The following is a 13,892-nucleotide window of genomic DNA, read 5'->3' as shown; positions in this document are numbered from 1 at the left end:
ACCAAGCAAGAACAAAGCAAACACATTCAAGAGAGCATTACCAGCTGCCAGGATGGCAGAGCGGTCTAAGGCGTTGCGTTCAGATCGCAGTCTCCCCAGGAGGCGTGGGTTCGAATCCCGCCTCAGAGAGTGCCCATTGAAAGTACCAACCAATAATAAAGCAAACACAGTCAAGAGAGCATTACCAGTTGCCAGGATGGCAGAGCAGTCTAAGGCGTTGCGTTCAGATCGCAGTCTCCCCAGGAGGCGTGGGTTTGAATCCCGCCTCAGACAGTGCCCATTGAAAGTACCAAGCAATAATAAAGCAAACACAGTCAAGAGAGCATTACCAGTTGCCAGGATGGCAGAGCGGTCTAAGGCGTTGCGTTCAGGTCGCAGTCTCCCCAGGACGCAGGGGTTCGAATCCCACCTCAGACAGAGCCCATTGAAAGTACCAAGCAAGAACAAAGCAAACACAGTCAAGAGAGCATTACCAGTTGCCAGGATGGCAGAGCGGTCTAAGGCGTTGCGTTCAGGTCGCAGTCTCCCCAGGAGGCGTGAGTTCGAATCCCGCCTCAGACAGTGCCCATTGAAAGTACCAAGCAATAATAAAGCAAACACAGTAAAGAGAGCATTACCAGTTGCCAGGATGGCAGAGCGGTCTAAGGCGTTGCGTTCAGGTCGCTGTCTCCCCAGGAGACGTGGGTTCGAATCCCACTTCAGACAGAGCCCATTGAAAGTACCAGCAAGAACAAAGCAAACACATTCAAGAGAGCATTACCAGGTGCCAGGATGGCAGAGCGGTCAAAGACGCTGCGTTCAGGTCGCAGTCTCCCCAGGAGACGTGGGTTCGAATCCCGCCTCAGACAGAGCCCATTGAAAGTACCAAGCAAGAACAAAGCAAACACAGTCAAGAGAGAGTTACCAGTTGCCAGGATGGCAGAGCGGTCTAATGCGTTGCGTTCAGGTCCCAGTAATCCCAGGAGGCGTGGGTTCGAATCCCACCTCAGACAGAGCCCATTGAAAGTACCAAGCAATAACAAAGCAAACACAGTCAAGAGAGCATTACCAGCTGCCAGGATGGCAGTGTGTTCTAAGGCGTTGCGTTCAGGTCGCAGTCACCCCAGGAGGCGTGGGTTCGAATCCCACCTCAGACAGAGCCCATTGAAAGTACCAAGCAATAACAAAGCAAACACAGTCAAGAGAGAATTACCAGATGCCAGGATGGAAGAGCAGTCTAAGGTGTTGCGTTCAGGTCGCAGTAACCCCAGGAGGCGTGGGTTGGAATCCCACCTCAGACAGAGCCCATTGAAAGTACCAAGCAATAACAAAGCAAACACAGTCAAGAGAGCATTACCAGCTGCCAGGATGGCAGTGTGTTCTAAGGCGTTGCGTTCAGGTCGCAGTCTCCCCAGGAGGCGTGGGTTCGAATCCCGCTTCCGACAGAGCCCATTGAAAGTACCAGCAAGAACAAAGCAAATACATTCAAGAGAGCATTACCAGGTGCCAGGATGGCAGAGTGGTCAAAGACGCTGCGTTCAGGTCGCAGTCTCCCCAGGAGTAGTGGGTTCGAATCCCGCCTCCGACAGAGCCCATTGAAAGTACCAAGCAAGAACAAAGCTAACACAGTCAAGAGAGCATTACCAGCTGCCAGGATGGCAGAGCGGTCTAAGGCGTTGCGTTCAGGTCGCAGTCTCCCCAGGAGGCGTGGGTTCGAATCCCACCTCAGACAGAGCCCATTGAAAGTACCAAGCAATAACAAAGCAAACACAGTCAAGAGAGAATTACCAGTTGCCAGGATGGCAGAGCAGTCTAAGGCGTTGCGTTCAGATCGCAGTCTCCCCAGGAGGCGTGGGTTTGAATCCCGCCTCAGACAGTGCCCATTGAAAGTACCAAGCAATAATAAAGCAAACACAGTCAAGAGAGCATTACCAGTTGCCAGGATGGCAGAGCGGTCTAAGGCGTTGCGTTCAGGTCGCAGTCTCCCCAGGACGCAGGGGTTCGAATCCCACCTCAGACAGAGCCCATTGAAAGTACCAAGCAAGAACAAAGCAAACACAGTCAAGAGAGCATTACCAGTTGCCAGGATGGCAGAGCGGTCTAAGGCGTTGCGTTCAGGTCGCAGTCTCCCCAGGAGGCGTGAGTTCGAATCCCGCCTCAGACAGTGCCCATTGAAAGTACCAAGCAATAATAAAGCAAACACAGTAAAGAGAGCATTACCAGTTGCCAGGATGGCAGAGCGGTCTAAGGCGTTGCGTTCAGGTCGCTGTCTCCCCAGGAGACGTGGGTTCGAATCCCACTTCAGACAGAGCCCATTGAAAGTACCAGCAAGAACAAAGCAAACACATTCAAGAGAGCATTACCAGGTGCCAGGATGGCAGAGCGGTCAAAGACGCTGCGTTCAGGTCGCAGTCTCCCCAGGAGACGTGGGTTCGAATCCCGCCTCAGACAGAGCCCATTGAAAGTACCAAGCAAGAACAAAGCAAACACAGTCAAGAGAGAGTTACCAGTTGCCAGGATGGCAGAGCGGTCTAATGCGTTGCGTTCAGGTCCCAGTAATCCCAGGAGGCGTGGGTTCGAATCCCACCTCAGACAGAGCCCATTGAAAGTACCAAGCAATAACAAAGCAAACACAGTCAAGAGAGCATTACCAGCTGCCAGGATGGCAGTGTGTTCTAAGGCGTTGCGTTCAGGTCGCAGTCACCCCAGGAGGCGTGGGTTCGAATCCCACCTCAGACAGAGCCCATTGAAAGTACCAAGCAATAACAAAGCAAACACAGTCAAGAGAGAATTACCAGATGCCAGGATGGAAGAGCAGTCTAAGGCGTTGCGTTCAGGTCGCAGTAACCCCAGGAGGCGTGGGTTGGAATCCCACCTCAGACAGAGCCCATTGAAAGTACAAAGCAATAACAAAGCAAACACAGTCAAGAGAGCATTACCAGCTGCCAGGATGGCAGTGTGTTCTAAGGCGTTGCGTTCAGGTCGCAGTCTCCCCAGGAGGTGTGGGTTCGAATCCCGCTTCCGACAGAGCCCATTGAAAGTACCAGCAAGAACAAAGCAAATACATTCAAGAGAGCATTACCAGGTGCCAGGATGGCAGAGTGGTCAAAGACGCTGCGTTCAGGTCGCAGTCTCCCCAGGAGTAGTGGGTTCGAATCCCGCCTCCGACAGAGCCCATTGAAAGTACCAAGCAAGAACAAAGCAAACACATTCAAGAGAGCATTACCAGCTGCCAGGATGGCAGAGCGGTCTAAGGCGTTGCGTTCAGATCGCAGTCTCCCCAGGAGGCGTGGGTTCGAATCCCGCCTCAGAGAGTGCCCATTGAAAGTACCAACCAATAATAAAGCAAACACAGTCAAGAGAGCATTACCAGTTGCCAGGATGGCAGAGCAGTCTAAGGCGTTGCGTTCAGATCGCAGTCTCCCCAGGAGGCGTGGGTTTGAATCCCGCCTCAGACAGTGCCCATTGAAAGTACCAAGCAATAATAAAGCAAACACAGTCAAGAGAGCATTACCAGTTGCCAGGATGGCAGAGCGGTCTAAGGCGTTGCGTTCAGGTCGCAGTCTCCCCAGGACGCAGGGGTTCGAATCCCACCTCAGACAGAGCCCATTGAAAGTACCAAGCAAGAACAAAGCAAACACAGTCAAGAGAGCATTACCAGTTGCCAGGATGGCAGAGCGGTCTAAGGCGTTGCGTTCAGGTCGCAGTCTCCCCAGGAGGCGTGAGTTCGAATCCCGCCTCAGACAGTGCCCATTGAAAGTACCAAGCAATAATAAAGCAAACACAGTAAAGAGAGCATTACCAGTTGCCAGGATGGCAGAGCGGTCTAAGGCGTTGCGTTCAGGTCGCTGTCTCCCCAGGAGACGTGGGTTCGAATCCCACTTCAGACAGAGCCCATTGAAAGTACCAGCAAGAACAAAGCAAACACATTCAAGAGAGCATTACCAGGTGCCAGGATGGCAGAGCGGTCAAAGACGCTGCGTTCAGGTCGCAGTCTCCCCAGGAGACGTGGGTTCGAATCCCGCCTCAGACAGAGCCCATTGAAAGTACCAAGCAAGAACAAAGCAAACACAGTCAAGAGAGAGTTACCAGTTGCCAGGATGGCAGAGCGGTCTAATGCGTTGCGTTCAGGTCCCAGTAATCCCAGGAGGCGTGGGTTCGAATCCCACCTCAGACAGAGCCCATTGAAAGTACCAAGCAATAACAAAGCAAACACAGTCAAGAGAGCATTACCAGCTGCCAGGATGGCAGTGTGTTCTAAGGCGTTGCGTTCAGGTCGCAGTCACCCCAGGAGGCGTGGGTTCGAATCCCACCTCAGACAGAGCCCATTGAAAGTACCAAGCAATAACAAAGCAAACACAGTCAAGAGAGAATTACCAGATGCCAGGATGGAAGAGCAGTCTAAGGTGTTGCGTTCAGGTCGCAGTAACCCCAGGAGGCGTGGGTTGGAATCCCACCTCAGACAGAGCCCATTGAAAGTACCAAGCAATAACAAAGCAAACACAGTCAAGAGAGCATTACCAGCTGCCAGGATGGCAGTGTGTTCTAAGGCGTTGCGTTCAGGTCGCAGTCTCCCCAGGAGGCGTGGGTTCGAATCCCGCTTCCGACAGAGCCCATTGAAAGTACCAGCAAGAACAAAGCAAATACATTCAAGAGAGCATTACCAGGTGCCAGGATGGCAGAGTGGTCAAAGACGCTGCGTTCAGGTCGCAGTCTCCCCAGGAGTAGTGGGTTCGAATCCCGCCTCCGACAGAGCCCATTGAAAGTACCAAGCAAGAACAAAGCTAACACAGTCAAGAGAGCATTACCAGCTGCCAGGATGGCAGAGCGGTCTAAGGCGTTGCGTTCAGGTCGCAGTCTCCCCAGGAGGCGTGGGTTCGAATCCCACCTCAGACAGGGCCCATTGAAAGTACCAAGCAATAACAAAGCAAACACAGTCAAGAGAGAATTACCAGTTGCCAGGATGGCAGAGCAGTCTAAGGCGTTGCGTTCAGATCGCAGTCTCCCCAGGAGGCGTGGGTTTGAATCCCGCCTCAGACAGTGCCCATTGAAAGTACCAAGCAATAATAAAGCAAACACAGTCAAGAGAGCATTACCAGTTGCCAGGATGGCAGAGCGGTCTAAGGCGTTGCGTTCAGGTCGCAGTCTCCCCAGGACGCAGGGGTTCGAATCCCACCTCAGACAGAGCCCATTGAAAGTACCAAGCAAGAACAAAGCAAACACAGTCAAGAGAGCATTACCAGTTGCCAGGATGGCAGAGCGGTCTAAGGCGTTGCGTTCAGGTCGCAGTCTCCCCAGGAGGCGTGAGTTCGAATCCCGCCTCAGACAGTGCCCATTGAAAGTACCAAGCAATAATAAAGCAAACACAGTAAAGAGAGCATTACCAGTTGCCAGGATGGCAGAGCGGTCTAAGGCGTTGCGTTCAGGTCGCTGTCTCCCCAGGAGACGTGGGTTCGAATCCCACTTCAGACAGAGCCCATTGAAAGTACCAGCAAGAACAAAGCAAACACATTCAAGAGAGCATTACCAGGTGCCAGGATGGCAGAGCGGTCAAAGACGCTGCATTCAGGTCGCAGTCTCCCCAGGAGACGTGGGTTCGAATCCCGCCTCAGACAGAGCCCATTGAAAGTACCAAGCAAGAACAAAGCAAACACAGTCAAGAGAGAGTTACCAGTTGCCAGGATGGCAGAGCGGTCTAATGCGTTGCGTTCAGGTCCCAGTAATCCCAGGAGGCGTGGGTTCGAATCCCACCTCAGACAGAGCCCATTGAAAGTACCAAGCAATAACAAAGCAAACACAGTCAAGAGAGCATTACCAGCTGCCAGGATGGCAGTGTGTTCTAAGGCGTTGCGTTCAGGTCGCAGTCACCCCAGGAGGCGTGGGTTCGAATCCCACCTCAGACAGAGCCCATTGAAAGTACCAAGCAATAACAAAGCAAACACAGTCAAGAGAGAATTACCAGATGCCAGGATGGAAGAGCAGTCTAAGGCGTTGCGTTCAGGTCGCAGTAACCCCAGGAGGCGTGGGTTGGAATCCCACCTCAGACAGAGCCCATTGAAAGTACCAAGCAATAACAAAGCAAACACAGTCAAGAGAGCATTACCAGCTGCCAGGATGGCAGTGTGTTCTAAGGCGTTGCGTTCAGGTCGCAGTCTCCCCAGGAGGCGTGGGTTCGAATCCCGCTTCCGACAGAGCCCATTGAAAGTACCAGCAAGAACAAAGCAAATACATTCAAGAGAGCATTACCAGGTGCCAGGATGGCAGAGTGGTCAAAGACGCTGCGTTCAGGTCGCAGTCTCCCCAGGAGTAGTGGGTTCGAATCCCGCCTCCGACAGAGCCCATTGAAAGTACCAAGCAAGAACAAAGCTAACACAGTCAAGAGAGCATTACCAGCTGCCAGGATGGCAGAGCGGTCTAAGGCGTTGCGTTCAGGTCGCAGTCTCCCCAGGAGGCGTGGGTTCGAATCCCACCTCAGACAGAGCCCATTGAAAGTACCAAGCAATAACAAAGCAAACACATTCAAGAGAGAATTACCAGTTGCCAGGATGGCAGAGCGGTCTAAGGCGTTGCGTTCAGGTCGCAGTCTCCCCAGGAGGCGTGGGTTCGAATCCCACCTCAGACAGAGCCCATTGAAAGTACCAAGCAATAACAAAGCAAACACAGTCAAGAGAGCATTACCAGCTGCCAGGATGGCAGTGTGTTCTAAGGCGTTGCGTTCAGGTCGCAGTCTCCCCAGGAGGCGTGGGTTCGAATCCCGCTTCAGACAGAGCCCATTGAAAGTACCAGCAAGAACAAAGCAAACATATTCAAGAGAGCATTACCAGGTGCCAGGATGGCAGAGTGGTCAAAGACGCTGCGTTCAGGTCGCAGTCTCCCCAGGAGGCGTGGGTTCGAATCCCGCCTCCGACAGAGCCCATTGAAAGTACCAAGCAAGAACAAAGCTAACACAGTCAAGAGAGCATTACCAGCTGCCAGGATGGCAGAGCGGTCTAAGGCGTTGCGTTCAGGTCACAGTCTCCCCAGGAGGCGTGGGTTCGAATCCCGCCTCAGACATTGCCCATTGAAAGTACCAAGCAAGAACAAAGCAAACACATTCAAGAGAGCATTACCAGCTGCCAGGATGGCAGAGCGGTCTAAGGCGTTGCGTTCAGATCGCAGTCTCCCCAGGAGGCGTGGGTTCGAATCCCGCCTCAGACAGTGCCCATTGAAAGTACCAACCAATAATAAAGCAAACACAGTCAAGAGAGCATTACCAGTTGGCAGGATGGCAGAGCAGTCTAAGGCGTTGCGTTCAGATCGCAGTCTCCCCAGGAGGCGTGGGTTTGAATCCCGCCTCAGACAGTGCCCATTGAAAGTACCAAGCAATAATAAAGCAAACACAGTAAAGAGAGCATTACCAGTTGCCAGGATGGCAGAGCGGTCTAATGCGTTGCGTTCAGGTCCCAGTAATCCCAGGAGGCGTGGGTTCGAATCCCACCTCAGACAGAGCCCATTGAAAGTACCAAGCAATAACAAAGCAAACACAGTCAAGAGAGCATTACCAGCTGCCAGGATGGCAGTGTGTTCTAAGGCGTTGCGTTCAGGTCGCAGTCACCCCAGGAGGCGTGGGTTCGAATCCCACCTCAGACAGAGCCCATTGAAAGTACCAAGCAATAACAAAGCAAACACAGTCAAGAGAGAATTACCAGATGCCAGGATGGAAGAGCAGTCTAAGGCGTTGCGTTCAGGTCGCAGTAACCCCAGGAGGCGTGGGTTGGAATCCCACCTCAGACAGAGCCCATTGAAAGTAGCAAGCAATAACAAAGCAAACACAGTCAAGAGAGCATTACCAGCTGCCAGGATGGCAGTGTGTTCTAAGGCGTTGCGTTCAGGTCGCAGTCTCCCCAGGAGGCGTGGGTTCGAATCCCGCTTCCGACAGAGCCCATTGAAAGTACCAGCAAGAACAAAGCAAATACATTCAAGAGAGCATTACCAGGTGCCAGGATGGCAGAGTGGTCAAAGACGCTGCGTTCAGGTCGCAGTCTCCCCAGGAGTAGTGGGTTCGAATCCCGCCTCCGACAGAGCCCATTGAAAGTACCAAGCAAGAACAAAGCTAACACAGTCAAGAGAGCATTACCAGCTGCCAGGATGGCAGAGCGGTCTAAGGCGTTGCGTTCAGGTCGCTGTCTCCCCAGGAGGCGTGGGTTCGAATCCCACCTCAGACAGAGCCCATTGAAAGTACCAAGCAATAACAAAGCAAACACAGTCAAGAGAGAATTACCAGTTGCCAGGATGGCAGAGCGGTCTAAGGCGTTGCGTTCAGGTCGCAGTCTCCCCAGGAGGCGTGGGTTCGAATCCCACCTCAAACAGAGCCCATTGAAAGTACCAAGCAATAACAAAGCAAACACAGTCAAGAGAGAATTACCAGTTGCCAGGATGGCAGAGCGGTCTAAGGCGTTGCGTTCAGGTCGCAGTAACCCCAGGAGGCGTGGGTTCGAATCCCACCTCAGACAGAGCCCATTGAAAGTACCAAGCAATAACAAAGCAAACACAGTCAAGAGAGCATTACCAGCTGCCAGGATGGCAGTGTGTTCTAAGGCGTTGCGTTCAGGTCGCAGTCTCCCCAGGAGGCGTGGGTTCGAATCCCGCTTCAGACAGAGCCCATTGAAAGTACCAGCAAGAACAAAGCAAACATATTCAAGAGAGCATTACCAGGTGCCAGGATGGCAGAGTGGTCAAAGACGCTGCGTTCAGGTCGCAGTCTCCCCAGGAGGCGTGGGTTCGAATCCCGCCTCCGACAGAGCCCATTGAAAGTACCAAGCAAGAACAAAGCTAACACAGTCAAGAGAGCATTACCAGCTGCCAGGATGGCAGAGCGGTCTAAGGCGTTGCGTTCAGGTCACAGTCTCCCCAGGAGGCGTGGGTTCGAATCCCGCCTCAGACAGTGCCCATTGAAAGTACCAACCAATAATAAAGCAAACACAGTCAAGAGAGCATTACCAGTTGCCAGGATGGCAGAGCAGTCTAAGGCGTTGCGTTCAGATCGCAGTCTCCCCAGGAGGCGTGGGTTTGAATCCCGCCTCAGACAGTGCCCATTGAAAGTACCAAGCAATAATAAAGCAAACACAGTCAAGAGAGCATTACCAGTTGCCAGGATGGCAGAGCGGTCAAAGGCGTTGCGTTCAGGTCGCAGTCTCCCCAGGACGCAGGGGTTCGAATCCCACCTCAGACAGAGCCCATTGAAAGTACCAAGCAAGAACAAAGCAAACACAGTCAAGAGAGCATTACCAGTTGCCAGGATGGCAGAGCGGTCTAAGGCGTTGCGTTCAGGTCGCAGTCTCCCCAGGAGGCGTGAGTTCGAATCCCGCCTCAGACAGTGCCCATTGAAAGTACCAAGCAATAATAAAGCAAACACAGTAAAGAGAGCATTACCAGTTGCCAGGATGGCAGAGCGGTCTAAGGCGTTGCGTTCAGGTCGCTGTCTCCCCAGGAGACGTGGGTTCGAATCCCACTTCAGACAGAGCCCATTGAAAGTACCAGCAAGAACAAAGCAAACACATTCAAGAGAGCATTACCAGGTGCCAGGATGGCAGAGCGATCAAAGACGCTGCGTTCAGGTCGCAGTCTCCCCAGGAGGCGTGGGTTCGAATCCCGCCTCCGACAGAGCCCATTGAAAGTACCAAGCAAGAACAAAGCTAACACAGTCAAGAGAGCATTACAAGCTGCCAGGATGGCAGAGCGGTCTAAGGCGTTGCGTTCAGGTCGCAGTCTCCCCAGGAGGCGTGGGTTCGAATCCCACCTCAGACAGAGCCCATTGAAAGTACCAAGCAATCACAAAGCAAACACAGTCAAGAGAGAATTACCAGATGCCAGGATGGAAGAGCAGTCTAAGGCGTTGCGTTCAGGTCGCAGTAACCCCAGGAGGCGTGGGTTGGAATCCCACCTCAGACAGAGCCCATTGAAAGTACCAAGCAATAACAAAGCAAACACAGTCAAGAGAGCATTACCAGCTGCCAGGATGGCAGTGTGTTCTAAGGCGTTGCGTTCAGGTCGCAGTCTCCCCAGGAGGCGTGGGTTCGAATCCCGCTTCCGACAGAGCCCATTGAAAGTACCAGCAAGAACAAAGCAAATACATTCAAGAGAGCATTACCAGGTGCCAGGATGGCAGAGTGGTCAAAGACGCTGCGTTCAGGTAGCAGTCTCCCCAGGAGTAGTGGGTTCGAATCCCGCCTCCGACAGAGCCCATTGAAAGTACCAAGCAAGAACAAAGCTAACACAGTCAAGAGAGCATTACCAGCTGCCAGGATGGCAGAGCGGTCTAAGGCGTTGCGTTCAGGTCGCAGTCTCCCCAGGAGGCGTGGGTTCGAATCCCACCTCAGACAGAGCCCATTGAAAGTACCAAGCAATAACAAAGCAAACACAGTCAAGAGAGAATTACCAGTTGCCAGGATGGCAGAGCGGTCTAAGGCGTTGCGTTCAGGTCGCAGTCTCCCCAGGAGGCGTGGGTTCGAATCCCACCTCAGACAGAGCCCATTGAAAGTACCAAGCAATAACAAAGCAAACACAGTCAAGAGAGAATTACCAGTTGCCAGGATGGCAGAGCGGTCTAAGGCGTTGCGTTCAGGTCGCAGTAACCCCAGGAGGCGTGGGTTCGAATCCCACCTCAGACAGAGCCCATTGAAAGTACCAAGCAATAACAAAGCAAACACAGTCAAGAGAGCATTACCAGCTGCCAGGATGGCAGTGTGTTCTAAGGCGTTGCGTTCAGGTCGCAGTCTCCCCAGGAGGCGTGGGTTCGAATCCCGCTTCAGACAGAGCCCATTGAAAGTACCAGCAAGAACAAAGCAAACATATTCAAGAGAGCATTACCAGGTGCCAGGATGGCAGAGTGGTCAAAGACGCTGCGTTCAGGTCGCAGTCTCCCCAGGAGGCGTGGGTTCGAATCCCGCCTCCGACAGAGCCCATTGAAAGTACCAAGCAAGAACAAAGCTAACACAGTCAAGAGAGCATTACCAGCTGCCAGGATGGCAGCGCGGTCTAAGGCGTTGCGTTCAGGTCACAGTCTCCCCAGGAGGCGTGGGTTCGAATCCCGCCTCAGACATTGCCCATTGAAAGTACCAAGCAAGAACAAAGCAAACACATTCAAGAGAGCATTACCAGCTGCCAGGATGGCAGAGCGGTCTAAGGCGTTGCGTTCATATCGCAGTCTCCCCAGGAGGCGTGGGTTCGAATCCCGCCTCAGACAGTGCCCATTGAAAGTACCAACCAATAATAAAGCAAACACAGTCAAGAGAGCATTACCAGTTGCCAGGATGGCAGAGCAGTCTAAGGCGTTGCGTTCAGATCGCAGTCTCCCCAGGAGGCGTGGGTTTGAATCCCGCCTCAGACAGTGCCCATTGAAAGTACCAAGCAATAATAAAGCAAACACAGTAAAGAGAGCATTACCAGTTGCCAGGATGGCAGAGCGGTCTAATGCGTTGCGTTCAGGTCCCAGTAATCCCAGGAGGCGTGGGTTCGAATCCCACCTCAGACAGAGCCCATTGAAAGTACCAAGCAATAACAAAGCAAACACAGTCAAGAGAGCATTACCAGCTGCCAGGATGGCAGTGTGTTCTAAGGCGTTGCGTTCAGGTCGCAGTCACCCCAGGAGGCCTGGGTTCGAATCCCACCTCAGACAGAGCCCATTGAAAGTACCAAGCAATAACAAAGCAAACACAGTCAAGAGAGAATTACCAGATGCCAGGATGGAAGAGCAGTCTAAGGCGTTGCGTTCAGGTCGCAGTAACCCCAGGAGGCGTGGGTTGGAATCCCACCTCAGACAGAGCTCATTGAAAGTACCAAGCAATAACAAAGCAAACACAGTCAAGAGAGCATTACCAGCTGCCAGGATGGCAGTGTGTTCTAAGGCGTTGCGTTCAGGTCGCAGTCTCCCCAGGAGGCGTGGGTTCGAATCCCGCTTCCGACAGAGCCCATTGAAAGTACCAGCAAGAACAAAGCAAATACATTCAAGAGAGCATTACCAGGTGACAGGATGGCAGAGTGGCCAAAGACGCTGCGTTCAGGTCGCAGTCTCCCCAGGAGTAGTGGGTTCGAATCCCGCCTCCGACAGAGCCCATTGAAAGTACCAAGCAAGAACAAAGCTAACACAGTCAAGAGAGCATTACCAGCTGCCAGGATGGCAGAGCGGTCTAAGGCGTTGCGTTCAGGTCGCTGTCTCCCCAGGAGGCGTGGGTTCGAATCCCACCTCAGACAGAGCCCATTGAAAGTACCAAGCAATAACAAAGCAAACACAGTCAAGAGAGAATTACCAGTTGCCAGGATGGCAGAGCGGTCTAAGGCGTTGCGTTCAGGTCGCAGTAACCCCAGGAGGCGTGGGTTCGAATCCCACCTCAGACAGAGCCCATTGAAAGTACCAAGCAATAACAAAGCAAACACAGTCAAGAGAGCATTACCAGCTGCCAGGATGGCAGTGTGTTCTAAGGCGTTGCGTTCAGGTCGCAGTCTCCCCAGGAGGCGTGGGTTCGAATCCCGCTTCAGACAGAGCCCATTGAAAGTACCAGCAAGAACAAAGCAAACATATTCAAGAGAGCATTACCAGGTGCCAGGATGGCAGAGTGGTCAAAGACGCTGCGTTCAGGTCGCAGTCTCCCCAGGAGGCGTGGGTTCGAATCCCGCCTCCGACAGAGCCCATTGAAAGTACCAAGCAAGAACAAAGCTAACACAGTCAAGAGAGCATTACCAGCTGCCAGGATGGCAGAGCGGTCTAAGGCGTTGCGTTCAGGTCACAGTCTCCCCAGGAGGCGTGGGTTCGAATCCCGCCTCAGACATTGCCCATTGAAAGTACCAAGCAAGAACAAAGCAAACACATTCAAGAGAGCATTACCAGCTGCCAGGATGGCAGAGCGGTGTAAGGCGTTGCGTTCAGATCGCAGTCTCCCCAGGAGGCGTGGGTTCGAATCCCGCCTCAGACAGTGCCCATTGAAAATACCAACCAATAATAAAGCAAACACAGTCAAGAGAGCATTACCAGTTGCCAGGATGGCAGAGCAGTCTAAGGCGTTGCGTTCAGATCGCAGTCTCCCCAGGAGGCGTGGGTTTGAATCCCGCCTCAGACAGTGCCCATTGAAAGTACCAAGCAATAATAAAGCAAACACAGTCAAGAGAGCATTACCAGTTGCCAGGATGGCAGAGCGGTCAAAGGCGTTGCGTTCAGGTCGCAGTCTCCCCAGGACGCAGGGGTTCGAATCCCACCTCAGACAGAGCCCATTGAAAGTACCAAGCAAGAACAAAGCAAACACAGTCAAGAGAGCATTACCAGTTGCCAGGATGGCAGAGCGGTCTAAGGCGTTGCGTTCAGGTCGCAGTCTCCCCAGGAGGCGTGAGTTCGAATCCCGCCTCAGACAGTGCCCATTGAAAGTACCAAGCAATAATAAAGCAAACACAGTAAAGAGAGCATTACCAGTTGCCAGGATGGCAGAGCGGTCTAAGGCGTTGCGTTCAGGTCGCTGTCTCCCCAGGAGACGTGGGTTCGAATCCCACTTCAGACAGAGCCCATTGAAAGTACCAGCAAGAACAAAGCAAACACATTCAAGAGAACATTACCAGGTGCCAGGATGGCAGAGCGGTCAAAGACGCTGCGTTCAGGTCGCAGTCTCCCCAGGAGACGTGGGTTCGAATCCCACCTCAGACAGAGCCCATTGATAGTACTAAGCAAGAAAAAAGCAAACACAGTCAAGAGAGAATTACCAGTTGCCAGGATGGCAGAGCGGTCTAAGGCGTTGCGTTCAGGTCGCAGTCTCCCCAGGAGGCGTGGGTTCGAATCCCACCTCAGACAGAGCCCATTGAAAGTACCAAGCAATAACAAAGCAAACACAGTCAAGAGAGCATTACCAGCTGCCAGGATGGCAGTGTGTTCTAAGGCGTTGCGTTCAGGT

The sequence above is a fragment of the Idiotropiscis lumnitzeri genome, unplaced genomic scaffold, assembly GCF_059441095.1.
Source record: "Idiotropiscis lumnitzeri isolate Australia: NSW breed Sydney's pygmy pipehorse unplaced genomic scaffold, RoL_Ilum_1.0 HiC_scaffold_23, whole genome shotgun sequence".
Lineage (NCBI taxonomy): Eukaryota > Metazoa > Chordata > Actinopteri > Syngnathiformes > Syngnathidae > Idiotropiscis > Idiotropiscis lumnitzeri.
Note: the sequence above shows the minus strand (reverse complement) of the source record.